This window comes from Bubalus kerabau, chromosome 3, assembly GCF_029407905.1.
Source record: "Bubalus kerabau isolate K-KA32 ecotype Philippines breed swamp buffalo chromosome 3, PCC_UOA_SB_1v2, whole genome shotgun sequence".
Taxonomy (NCBI): Eukaryota; Metazoa; Chordata; class Mammalia; order Artiodactyla; family Bovidae; genus Bubalus; species Bubalus kerabau.
In genome coordinates, this window is record NC_073626.1 from 140577672 (window position 1) to 140591751 (window position 14080).

General features: G+C 39.9%; 1 long non-coding RNA gene across 2 annotated transcripts; it reads left to right on the top strand.

The window, feature by feature from the left end:
• Positions 1-316: 316 nt before the first annotated feature.
• Positions 317-10417, top strand: LOC129646603 (uncharacterized). 2 transcript variants are annotated; one of them, XR_008712056.1, is made up of 2 exons: positions 317-1476; positions 9516-10417. It is a non-coding gene; the product is annotated as an uncharacterized LOC129646603 (long non-coding RNA). The 2 variants fall into 2 exon arrangements; XR_008712057.1 differs by lacking the exon at positions 9516-10417 and adding an exon at positions 8668-8938.
• Positions 10418-14080: the final 3663 nt, after the last annotated feature.

Below are 14080 nucleotides of genomic sequence, written 5' to 3' on the forward strand. Positions count from 1 at the left end.
TGCTAAAGCTGAAGCCCCAATACTTTGGCCACCTAATGGTAAGAACTGCTCACTGGAAAAAACCCTGATGCTGGGAAAGATTGAAGGCAGGAGGAGAAGAGGATGACAGAGGATAAGATAGTTGGATGGCATGACCGATTCAATGGACATGAGTTTGACCAAGCTCCAGGAATTGGTGAGGGACATGGAAGCTTGGTGTGCTGCAGTGGGGTTGCAAAGAATCGGACATGACTGAGCGACTGAACTGAACTGAGCAAACACATGGAAAGATGCTCAATATAACTAGCTATCAGGGAAATGCAAATCAAAACCACAATTAAATATTCAATTATGAAGTTGAAATGTTGGGAATAGGAGATATGGAAGAATGTGGAGCCTGAGAAGAGCTCCAAATATGGAATTCTAGGAAATCTAGTGAACAGAGTCCAAGGAGGTGCTGAGTGATGTTCTGGACCAGTGTGCACGATGTTGGTAACTTGTGAATGACTGTTTCTGCCTCTAGTCCTTCCAAGGGACGATTTGGGGAGGTACTTTCTTTGTTGCTCAGGAGGTCCTGTGAAATTAAGACTTTATTGTTCACAATGACAATATCAATAGCATATATATGTATTTATTTCCCCTTCCTCATTCTTCCTGGTGATTCAGTTCTCTTCACTGGAATTGGCAACTAAATAAACTACTATAGAGAAGTAGTTATTTTAGGCACTGATTTGGGGGGAACTCTAAATAGTGATCTGGCATAAGAAATAGCTTTAGAAAGAAGACATGTAGGGTAATATTCTGGAGCAATCTCTTATCAACTAGCAACAAGGACCAATTGCTGGTAGTAAATGAGTAATTCCTGATGATAATCTGTAGCGCAGTGAAACATCACAATAAAAAAGGCTCATCTGAGGTAGGTTGGGAAGTGGTACATGTGCAAGATAAGGTAGTTGCTCAAGCACCTGAAGACTGTGAGGGTATTGATGACTTAAGTGATCGCAGCACTGGCTGTGGAAATTCCCAAGAACAAAAACAACTAGCTCAGTTCAGCTATCTGTCTGCTTGGAGTGAGGCATAAAAGCCAGAGGTCCTTCGTGGCAGCATTTAAAGAGATTCTTCTCTTGTAAGGTCACAAGGAAGATTTTCGAGTATGTTGAAAGTCAGTCTTATATGATAGAGCTAAATAAAACGGGACTGAGTGCACAGGTGTGATAAGTTTCTACTGAAAAACAAGAACCCTGATTAAAAAAAAAAGACCTGGGATGGGAACATTTGGATGGATAAAAACTTGAAATTCTAGAGTCTTCTGAGTTCTGGGCCAGCAGCAGCCACTTCTCTGGGTCAGAGGGTGAAGGAAAGCAGCTTTTCTTTCCTTGGAGCACTTTCAAAGACTTAGCCTGAGGAAGAAGCCTTGAAAGATGATGCTTTTTCTCCTCAAGATCCACCCTCACCTTATCTCATAACCCCAGACCAGTGGGTAAAATAAGAGGGAAGGTGAGTTCTCCAGAATAACATAGTTTACTTGCTGAAACAAATTGGCTAACATATACTGGGTGAAGCCAAAAGAACCCATGTGGGTTGGATCTTGAAAATATTGGGTGAGAACATCAGGTCTGACAGGATGGCATGCACTCACATGGGAGCATTTTTTGTAACCCAGGTTCCCTGAAGAGGGTAAAGGCTTGGAACTGGTATAATATGCTGCTCGATGGAACCTTGCAGCTTGGACACATCAATAATCTGTAATTTTAAAAAAAGTAGAAATGCCTGTGAGGTCAGAAGTCTCAGGGCATCCCCTCCTTTCTCTTAGTCCTCTTAGTTCTTTAAATAAAGTTTAAAACCATGTAGGATTTTTCATTAGAACATTTAATATGTGCATTCTAAGTAGAGCCTTGAAGAGTAATGACATTAGGTTGACCAGAAGAACTTGCCATTTTTATTTGTTTAAGCATGATTGGAGATTAGAAATTTTATTTGTTTCTATATGATATCTAGTGACTGATCTGATCTGATCTGATATGATATCTGGAAAAAAGAAATTTTTAGAAAGGGATTGTTGACTGAAAGTATTTACAGCCTAAAAATAGAGAGTTATTTCATTTGGTGGGAAAAATTTTGGGACTTCAAGCCCAGGAGGGAGCATCTCAGGTAGCCCTGAGAGACTGCACTGAGAAGGCAGGAGAGGGAGTCAGGGCGTATATAACAAAGGAGAATGGCAGCTACTGGGGTGCAGGCTTTGTTTTCCCTTTTGGGAGCCCTCATTTACATTTGGAGGCCTGAAATCATTGATGTTTGTCACATCCTTGTTTATTGACATGGTAGGAGATATTCTATTTCACAGGATGAACCTTTGTTAGATGCAGGCTAATGGGGGTTGGGGGGTAGTTGGCCAGTGATGCCCCACTCTTTGAGGAACAAAGCTGTAGCTTGGTGATGGTCTTTCACGCACTGTCCATGGGTTGCTGATCAGGGCCACTTTTACCTCGACTTCTGAAAGTGGGTTCCATGATAAAGAACAGTCAAAGCAAGAAAGTCAGAATGGCTTCCTGGTCCTGTTTCTGTTGCAGCAGAACCAGTCAGCTAAGTCCTAGGGAACCTTATTTGAAAGCCAGATGATGACAAAAAGAGCATGAGACAATGGTGTTGGTTGCTACACTCCTACCTGCAGATCCTGTGATTGTATGAACAGTAAAGCTTAGCGTTACTTGTTTTGGGGTAGAGTTGGAGACATGAAAATGAGAACTTTATTGTTATCCCACACATTATACTTTAGGATTTAATGGTATTGGGTGATCTGTTGTTTTCTCTCATTTTGCTTTTCTTTTGTATCTGTGTACCTGCAAAAGACAACCAATTTCAGATAGCAAGCTTGTAATGCCTGAACCACATAAATACTTTTATCTTGAGCTTTTTCTTCCCCATAGTTTCCCAGGTAAGTGTATGAACATAGGGCTGATGTCTAACAAGCATCCTTTCCTCTTAGCTCATGTGGTCCCAGGAAATGTCATAGAATCTTTAGATTCATTCCCATGGCAACAGGCAACTCTATTACCAAGAACACTTTTAGCTTTTCTCTTTGAGAAAATTTGCTCTATATTTGAGATTCAGAGCTATCTTGATTAATATTATTTTCGGATGCATTGTGAGGCACTGTGCCTACAGAGATGACTTATTTGTTACATACAGTTGAGATGGGAAGGCAATCAATGCCTCTTATCTAATGAAGCAAAATACAGACTATGTTAAAGGGCTTTGCAATGCTGTGTGATTGGAAGTTTTTGTATGATTAGGCTGAGGAGAAGCAAAAGAATGGAGATAGAAAATAATAAACTATGCACTGCTAACTGAAATTACACACATATACACAATCCTAACATATGTGCTCACATACACACATGAACAACAAAACAGAGTGGGGATTGTGGTATAACAAACTGCTACTCCATGAACTGAGTGGAAAGGTTTATTTTCAGCCATCTGGACTGGAATTTGTAATAGAGATTAAAGTAGTAATCAGTGGTGATGTTACCAACCTGGGCCCTTGGGCTCTTTAATCAATAGAAATTTGTAAGAGGCCAGATGAGAAGTTCAGCCAAGGCTTTACTGGGACTCACACTGCAGCAAAAGGGAGAGATAACAAGAAACAGGTGCCCTTGCTCCCTCTTGGTGAGCCGGTTCCTTAAATGGGGTGAGGGTAGGGGTGGATTTGCGAGTTGGGTTAGAGGGGTGTCTTAGCTAGTCTGCCCGCCCCCTTGGTGGTGCTTTGTACAGGGATGACATGGAATAGTTACCCTGCTTTAGTTTCTGTCACCTCAGAAGCAATGGTTTCTGCCCTTTTTGTGTCTTATTGCTCCAACAGCGCATGCAGTTACTTTCAGTCCCTAATAATAATTTCATTGCATTCTGTTGCTGGAGGCCACATTTGTCCTGGTTTAAGCCCTCCAGCAAAGCCTCCCAGGCCCTGTTATGTCTCTGTCTTTTTCCCTGAGTATCTGGACTATTAGGGATGTTTGCAGGGGGTTGCTATTTGGGCTATGGTGGATTTTTTGAGTCTGGACCCTCATTATTTTGTCACATTTTCTATGTTGTGACATGAGGAAAGCAAATTATTGGAGACACTACTAGATAAAATCTATTAAGGTTCTATTTCATGTTTTATGAAATGGAAACAAATGTGAAAGTCTGCACAAATGAGGGCCCTGTTAAACCAAAACTAACCAACCACCACCATCAACAATAAACCCAATGCCTCTCCCAGCCTCAGAGGCTAGTTTAGGATGGGGTTCAAATTAAAAAAAAAAATTTCCAGGTGATATCAATGTTTGACCAAGACTGATTAGCTTAATTACTTTGGAAATTATTAACATTTTGTTAAAGAAACAATTCATTTTGTGTCATATCACTCTGACGTATAGGATAGACCTGCCTTCTGGTTTCCATCAAGCTACACCAGCTTTTTTTAAGTATTTCAAGTTATATAAATATATAATTGAATTAAATGCTAGAATCATCTTATTAATAGGGAAGATACTAGTCCCCCTTAACAGAAAAGGAGACTGAAGCTTCATGCAAATGAATAACTAACAAACTGATTCTAAAGCTGATGTTCTTTTTTTACTGTTTCATATCATCTTCATCATTAGTCAGGGAGATTATAGTCTAGGAACCTGGTATCAAAAGGTAAAGGGAGGTCATGAAATGAAAAGGCAGGTTTGGGCATGTTAAGTCTGATTGTATCTCTGTGTATTCATTTGCCAAGAATGTTGTAACAAAGTGCCACAAACTGGGTGGTTTAAAACAGAAAGTTATTCTCTGGCAGTTATAGAGCTAGAAGTTTAAAGTCTAGGCTTCTAGTCATCTCTGGCATTTCTTGGCTTGGTGCTACATCACTCTAATCTTTGCCTCTGTTTTTATGTGGCTGCATCTTTGTGTTTGTCCTGTGTCTCTATTCCAAATTTCCTTTTTTCTCTGACAAAGACACAAGTCATGGGATTTAGGATCCACTATAAATCTGGGATGATATCATTTTGAGATCTCTACCTAATTACATATGTAAAGACCCTATTTTCAAGAAGGGTCACATTCTGAGGTCCTAGGTGAGTATGAATTTTGGATGGGCCCTATTCAACCCACTACACTCTACAAGTTATGTTTGGAATTGCCAGTCATTTCTTGATGAGAAAACTAGTACTCCTGTTTCTTGTGAGAAGATTTGCACAGAACAAAAGGAATAGATGAAATTAAGTGACTGAGAGGAAGCTTTTCTGGCAGCCCTGGAAGAACACAGGCAGGTCCTGAGGAGATTTTCTAGGAAACTTCTGTAGAGTTCTAAGTCAGAAAGACGAGTTATAGAAGTTTTTTGCTCTCAGAGTAATTGGCTCTTGTGTATAATAGTATAAGAACACTTGTCTTCCTGCTGGTGCAAGCTGCTTCAGTAGGAATTTATTGGTCATTTGTTTTTTGCAGCTCCCTTGAAGGAGCTGGCTATCGGAAGGAGCTAGCTATCTGAAGATGTTCTAAATGTTGACTATGAAAGGCAGGAGTACTTTGATCAATATTTTGTTTCTTTGCATTCTAATTCAGTGGAATGCCTATAGATGTTGGGATGTTTCTCCAAGCTTCCTCAACTTGTGGATACAAACGGGTGTCTCAGTGAGCAAAAGAATACTTTCTCTTTCCCTCTCAGCTGACATAGGACCTGCAGTCCTACTCTGATGAAAACCTCACCCAGTTATTTCTGAGAGTCCACAGGGAATTTTACACGTTGCTCAAAAACCTCTATCTCATACAGTCTCCCATTCTGACCCCTCTCCAAGAATTTGTTCTTTGGGAGCACCATGTGACACGGTTATTGGAACAAACAACAGCACTGTCACATTAGAACATACAGCAGGGGTTGTATCCATGTTGTGAGTTTCCATCTGAAAACCAAAACTTAGTTTGAGTGATATAAGCTATAGTATAAGCTCAGATTTCCTCATCCAAAAGTATTTTGGCTAGGTGCTAGGTGCATGTATGAATTTCTACACCTCAGTAATTGATTCAATATTTGATACTTTTACCTTTCAAATATTCAACAAAGACTTATTTGCCTTCCTTAAATTTAAAATTCAAAGAATAAGCTTGATCTTTTCATGTTGATAGTATCTGAAGCCAGTTTGAGTTTTGTATCAGCAGGAACATCATGCTGTTAATTCATGTCCCTATATTTCTTGGCTTTCCTCCTGAAGTTCAGTTAATAATATTTTCCTTTATTCTCCTCAAGGGATTTCTAGAACTGTGATGTGACTATATAATTTATTGTTATGAAGCATTTTACTTACCAGTTCAGTTGCTCAGTCGTGTCCGACTCTTTGTGACCCCATGAATTGCAGCATGCCAGGCCTCCTTGTCCATCACCAACTCTCGGAGTTCATTCAAACTCATGTCCTTCAAGTCGGTGATGCCTTCCAGCCATCTCATCCTCTGTCATCTTCTTCTCCGCCTGCCCCCAATCCCTCCCAGCATCAGAGTCTTTTCCAATGAGTCAACTCTTCGCATGAGGTGGCCAAAGTATTGGAGTTTCAGCCTTAGCATCAGTCCTTCCAATGAACACCCAGTACTGATCTCTTTTAGGATGGACTGTTATATCTCCTTGCAGTCCAAGGGACTCTCAAGAGTCTTCTCCAACACCACAGTTCAAAAGCATCAATTCTTTGGCACTCAGCTTTCTTCACAGTCCAACTCTCATATCCATACGTGACTACTGGAAAAACCATAGCCTTGACTAGACGGACCTTTGTTGGCAAAGTAATGTCTCTGCTTTTCTTTTTTTTTTTTTTTTTTTTTTTTTTTTTTTTTTTTAATTTTATTTTATTTTTAAACTTCACATAACTGTATTAGATTTGCCAAATATCAAAATGAATCCGCCACAGGTATACATGTGTTCCCCATCCTGAACCCTCCTCCCTCCCCCCTCCCCATTCCATCCCTCTGGGTCGTCCCAGTGCACCAGCCCCAAGCATCCAGTATCGTGCATCGAACCTGGACTGGCATCTCATTTCATACATGATATTTTACTGCTTTTCAATATGCTATCTAGGTTGGTCATAACTTTCCTTCCAAGGAGTGTCTTTTAATTTCATGGCTGCAATCACCATCTGCAGAGATTTTGGAGCCCCAAAAATAAAGTCTGACACTGTTTCCCCATCTATTTCCCATGAAGTGATGGGACCAGATGCCATTCATTTTCTGAATGTTGAGCTTTAAGCCAACTTTTTCACTCTCCACTTTCACTTTCATCAAGAGGCTTTTTAGTTCCTCTTCACTTTCTGCCATAAGGGTGGTATCATCTGCATATCTGAGGTTATTGATATTTCTCCCGGCAATCTTGATTCCACCTGTGCTTCTTTCAGCCAAGCTTTTCTCATGATGTGCTCTGCATAGATGTTAAATAAGCAGGGTGACAATATACAGCCTTGATGTATGTGGAACCAGTCTGTTGTTCCATGTCCAGTTCTGACTGGTGCTTCCTGGCCTGCATATAGGTTTCTCAAGAGGCAGGTCAGGTGGTCTGGTATTCCCATCTCTTTCAGAATTTTCCACAGTTTATTGTGATCCACACAGTCAAAGGCTTTGGCATAGTCAATAAAGCAGAAATAGGTATTTTTCTGGAACTCTCTTGCTTTCTCCATGATCATGCAGCTGTTGGCAATTTGATCTCTGGTTCCTCTGCCTTTTCTAAGACCAGCTTGAACATCTGGAAGTTCACAGTTCATGTATTGCTGAAGTCTGGCTTGGAGAATTTTGAGCATTACTTTACTAGCGTGTGAGATGAGTGCAATTGTGCAGTAGTTTGAGCCTTCTTAGGCATTGCCTTTCTTTGGGATTGCAATGAAAACTGACCTTTTCCAGTCCTGTGGCCACTGCTGAGTTTTCCAAATTTGCTGGCATATTGAGTTTATTTATATTTGATCCTTACTATGTTTCTCTGGAATGGAGAGAACCAGGGGTGTGGGTGTTACTTCCTTTTACACTTGAAGACCCTGAGGCTCAGAAAGGCAACTGGGTGTCCAAGATCATGCAATTTGCATGTGGCAAAGTCAAGCTTTGTAGCCAGGTCTCCTGGCTTTGTATCTGGCAGTCTCCCCTAGATGGCCTTGTGTGGTGAAAACAAGTGCCCCTTTCCCTTTGTACTCAATATCTGGGCATTCTTTCCATGGAGATGGTGAGATCTGGTTGGTCTCGATAAGACTGCCATACAAATGAGAGCATACAGCAGTCTTAGATATCTGGAGGATGAGCCTCAAGCTGCCAGGGCCCTGAGGCCGCTCTCTAGACTGTGGGAGAGACAAATGGAGGAGAGGAGATATAAGAGACCCATTCTTGGCTGTTTTACCACTTATTCCACTGCCAGCACTACTGACACTTGTCCCCTGATTTAATTTTCATGGAAATTATAGAAGTTTTGTCATCATTAAAAGTGACACATTTTATTTTCATAGACCAGCATTTCAAAGGTTCAGTGAATTCTGATTCATTATTTTTCCACAGTCTGCAAACAGTATCACCCAACAACAAAACAGTATTACTTGATTAATAAAAGCTTGCTCCTGACAGTTCATTTTTGAGAAATACCAACTCACAGTCACTTGTTTCTATTCTTGATGTCCTAGCCTACTAACTTTTTGTATTGGTATTTGGCAGAATCTTACTACTGCAGCAACTGTTCCCTGAAATTCTCCCGTTGTTAATCCCAGAGCTGGCATCCCACGCTCCTCCTGCTACTTCTGCCGACACTCATTTTAAGCTCAGAGCACCAGAAATAGGATCCTGCTGGCTGCATCATTATTGCTTTCCTTTCCCATTTCTTATAGCATCGCACCTATCTGCCTTCTTGCAATGAGTCAAGCATACCCATAATTAATGTACAGTTTCTCTCTCTGTATATAACATAAAGTTTCTTCCTGATATGGCAGGTATGTGGTTTTGCTTTTTAATTCTTAGCTAGCTCTTAAATTTGCCACCCAGCATCATCTCACAGCGTGACAAATCTTGGGAAATTTGGGCAACACATGAAAGACACAAAAGATAAACTAATGAAGTGGATCAGTTTGTTAATTAGGGGACTCAATTTCTTTTCCCATGCCTTGTGTTTACTGCCTACCACACTGGTGAAAGAGACCATATTTATATCTTGTATAAAGATCTTCATAATAGTTTTATTTTTTTTTAAAGAAGTGAGCATATGTCACAATTTTATCACCCTGACTCTACAAGGCATCCAGCCATTAGCTCCCTCAGGCTCAGCCTCAGCTGCAGAGAAAGGCTCAGCCAATGTCATACACTTTCCTGGTCAGCCTGCATCGCATGACTGAATGAGGCAGTCCTGAATGTGGATGTAAATTCCCAAGCATCTGGACCTTACTCAGGACATCCCTGTTGGGTGTGGGAGGTACTCCAGAGCTTCCCTCCAAGCTGGCCCAGGCTTTGCCAGACTTGTCTGTTTGATTATCCCTCTGCCCAATCCTGCTTGTTTCCCTTTGCTTTCACAGGTATTGATCCCTGATAAATGTCTTGCATTCGAGCATAGTCTCCATATATGCCTCCAGAAACCCCAACCTGTGACAGACACTGCTTGTTTTAAATTAATCAACACACCTCTGGCTTCTCAGAGCCTCGAAAATAGAGATGCTGAGGCTTCTCTCTGGATGTCTGAGGGACTCCACCTGAGCCAGGTGAGGCAGTCAAGGCCCCATGGGGCAGGTTGAAGCCCAACGTGGGGGTAAGGGCTGCAGGCTGGTTCGTGGGGAGGCTTGTGGCTCTGGCTCTGATGACTGCAGAAATGTTCTGTTAAGAGGCAGCTCCTGTCTTCCTAACCAGCCCCATGCCCAGGATCAGACCCTTGGGGATTAAAGGACCACAGGGTGTTATTACAGCCTGGTGTTGGAGCATGGGACTTTTCTTGAGAAAGGAAGATAGAGCATTGTGGTTAAATGTATGGACATTGAACTCAAGCAGTTCTGTGTTTTCAATAGCTTTATTGAGACATATTTACATACAATAAGTTGCCACTTAAACTGTTTAACTAGATGCACAATAGTGAAACTGTCACCACAATTTCAATATCCATCATCCCTAAAGTTTCTGCTTGTCCATTTGTGATTCCTTCCTCTCACCCTTCCTGGCCCCATCCCCCTGTTTCCAGGCAACAACTGTTTTCTACTTTGTTGTGATAGTTTTCTATTTTCTATAGCTTTATACAGTTGGAATTATTCAATATGTATTCTTTTTTTCCCTCTGGCTTCTTTCACTCAGCATAATTAGTTTGAGTCATTTATGTCATCGTGTTTGTATGTCAATTATTCATTTCTTTGCATTGTTGAGTAAAATCTCATTGTATGGATTTACCAGTTTATCTAGTCACATCAAAGGATATTAAAGTTGTTTCCAGTTTTTGTGTGTATGTGTTTGTTTTTTGGCCAGGGTAAATATAGTTGCATAGACATTTGTGAGCAAGTTTTTGTGTGAGCCTTGGTACTCATTTTTTTTCTGGGGAGAGTTCAGCAAAATTTTTTTGTAAAAGGACAACTAAAAAATGTTTCAGGTTTTGCTGGCCATGTAACCTGGTATAGCTCCTCAATTCTATCACTAAAGTATGAAAAAGCCATGCTTATTACATAAATAAGGATGGCTGTATTCCAACAAAACTCCATTTATGAAAAAGTGTGACACTTGATCTTAGATAAATATTAAAAGTGGGATTGATGGGTCACATGGAAAGTGCATGTTTATAAGAAATTGCCAAAGCTGTTTTCAAGAGCGGTTCCACTAGCTTGTAATATCACTAGGAACATATGAAAAACTAGGAACATATGAAAAATCAGTTGCTCTTACTCCTTTTGACCCTTCAGAGAGAAATTTCTTATATTAAAAAAATTTTAGTCACTCTTACGTTCACTGGTTTTTCATTGTAGGTTTTAATTTACATTTTCTATTGGCTAATGTTTTATATGTTATTTACTATCAGTTTATCTTCTTTGGTCAAATGTTCAAAGTTTTGGTGAGTTGTTAAGAAATGGACTATTTTCTATTTGAAGTTTGAGAGTTCTTCACTATGAATACAAGTCCTTTTTCAGAGATATGATTTACAAATACTTTCTTGCACTCACTAGCTTGACTTTTACTTTCCTACCATTTCTTTGTTGTGCTAAAATTCTAAATTTTCATGAAGTATAATTGATTTTTCTATGACAGACTATGCTTTTGTAGTGTCCAAGAATGTTTTTCCTCAAAGTTCATGAAGATTTAATATTTTTTTATAGATTTACATTTTGTACTTAGATTTATGATCAACTGAGTTAATTTTTGTATACATTGTGAGGTATGGGCCAAGGATCCAGCACCATTTGTTGAAAAGACTTTCCTTTCTCCATTGAGTTGCCTTTGCATCTTGGCCAATTTCCATGTCTCTACTTAACATGTTTAACCTTTTCTCTAATTAACTGAATGTATGGACTATAGTTATAATAACAGTTACAATGATAAAACAATATAATAATAACTGTTTTCCTATCCTTGTCTGCTATTTATCATCCATATAATTTCTGGGTCAAATTTGGTTGATTGGTTTTTCTTATTCTTATGGGTTGTAATTTTTTTTCCCTTGCTTCCTTGCCTGGCTGGCAACTTCTGGTGGGATGCCAGCCATTTTACCTTATACCTTTGTGGATTCTGAATATTTTGTATCCTTTTAAATATTCTGCAATATTTATTCTACAATATTGTGCAGTGCAGGTAAGTTATTTAAAGTTGTTTGACCTTTTTGTGCCTTGCCTTTAAGGTTCATTAGAGTATTTCATTTCAGTTCAGAAGCTCAGTCCTGTCTTTGCAACCCCATGGACTGCAGCACACCAGGCTTCCCTGTACATCACCAACTCATGAAGCTTGCTCAAACTCATGTCCATTGAGTCGGTGATGCCATCCAACCATCTCATCCTCTATTGCCCCCTTCTCCTCCTGCCTTCAATTTTTCCCAGCATCAGGGTCTTTTCAAATGACTCAGCTCTTCACATCAGGTGGCCAAAGTATTGGAGTTTCAGCTTCAGCATCAGTCCTCCCAATGAATATTCAGGACTGATCTCCTTTAGGATGGACTGGTTTGATCTCATTGCAGTCCAAAGGACTCTCAAGAGTCTTCTCCAACACCACAGTTTAAAAGCATCCATTTTTTGGTGCTCAGCTTTCTTGATAGTCCAACTCTCACATCCATACATGACTACTGGAAAAACCATAGCTTTTACTAGATGGACCTTTGTTGGCAAAATAATGTCTCTGCTTTTTAATATGCTGTCTAGGTTTGTATAGCTTTTTTTCCAAGGAGCAAGCATCTTTTAATTTCATGGCCGCAATCACCATCTGTAGTGATTTTGGAGCCCAAAAATATAAAGTCTGACACTATTTCCACTGTTTCCCCATCTATTTGCCATGAAGTGATGGGACCCGATGCCATGATCTTAATTTTTGAATGTTGAGTTTTAAGCCAACTTTTTCACTCTCCTATTTCAATTTAATCAAGAGGCTCTTTAGTTCTTCTTCACTTTCTGCCATAAGGTTGGTGTTATCTGAGGTTATTGATATTTCTCCCAGCAATCTTGATTTCAGCTTGTGCTTTATCTGGTCTGGCATTTTGCATGATATACTCTGCCTATAAGTTAAATAAGCAGGGTGACAATATATAACCTTGAAGTACTCCTTTTCCTATTTGGAACCAGTCTGTTGTTCCATGTCAAGTTTTAACTGTTGCTTCTTGACCTGCATATAAATTTCTTAAGAGGCAGGTCAGGTGGTCTGGTATTCTCGTCTCTTTCAGAATTTTCCAGAGTTTGTTGTGATGACACAGTCAAAGGTTTTGGTGTAGCCAATAAAGCAGAAGTAGATGTTTTTCTGGAACTCTCTTGCTTTTTTGATGATCCAACGGATGTTGGCAATTTGATCTCTGGTTCCTCTGCCTTTTTTAAACCCAGCTTGAACATCTGGAAGTTCATGATTCACATACTGTTGAAGCCTAGCTTAGAGATTTTTGAGCATTACTTTGCTAGGGTTAGAGATGAGTGTAATTGTGTGGTAGTTTGAGCATTCTTTGGCATTGCCTTTCTTTGGGATTGGAATGAAAACCGATCATTTCCAGTCCTGTGGCCACTGCTGAGTTTTCTAAATTTGCTGACATATTGAGTGCTGCACCTTAGCAGCATCATTTCTTTTAGGATTTGAAATAGCTCAACTGGGATTCCATTACCTCCACTAGCTTTGTTCGTAGTGATGCTTCCTAAGGCCCTTTGACTTCACATTCCAGGATGTCTGGCTCTAGGTGAGTAATCATATCATAGTGGTTGTCTGGGTCATGAAGATCTTTTTTATATAGTTCTGTGTATTCTTGCCACTTCTTCTTAATATCTTCTGCTTCTGTTAGGTCCATACCATTTCTGTCCTTTATTGAGCCCATCTTTGCATGAAATGTTCCCTTGGTATATCTAATTTTCTTGAAGCGATCTCTAGTCTTTCCCATTCTGTTGTTTTCCTCTATTTCTTTGCATTGATTGCTGAGGAAGGCTTTCTTATCTCTCCTGCTATTATTTGGAACTCTGCATTCAGATGGATATAGCTTTCCTTTTCTCCTTTGCCTTCCACTCCTCTTCTTTTCTCAGCTATTTCTCAGACAACCATTTTGCCTTTTTGCATTTCTTTTTCTTGGGGATGGTCTTGATCCCTGTTTCCTGTACAATGTCACAAACCTCTATCCATAGTCCATCAGGCACTCTATCAGATCTAGTCCCTTAAATCTATTTCTCATTTCCACTGTATAATTGTAGGGTTTTGATTTAGTTCATACCTGGATGGTCTAGTAGTTTCCCTACTTTCTTCAGTTTAAGTCTGAATTTGGCAATAAGGAGTTCATGATCTGAGCTACAGTTAACTCCTGGTCTTGTTTTTTGCTGACTGTATAGAGTTTCTCCATCTTTGGCTGCAAAGAATATAATCAATCTGATTCTGGTATTGACCATCTGGTGATGTCCATGTATAGAGTCTTCTCTTGTGTTGTTGGAAGAGGGTGTTTGCT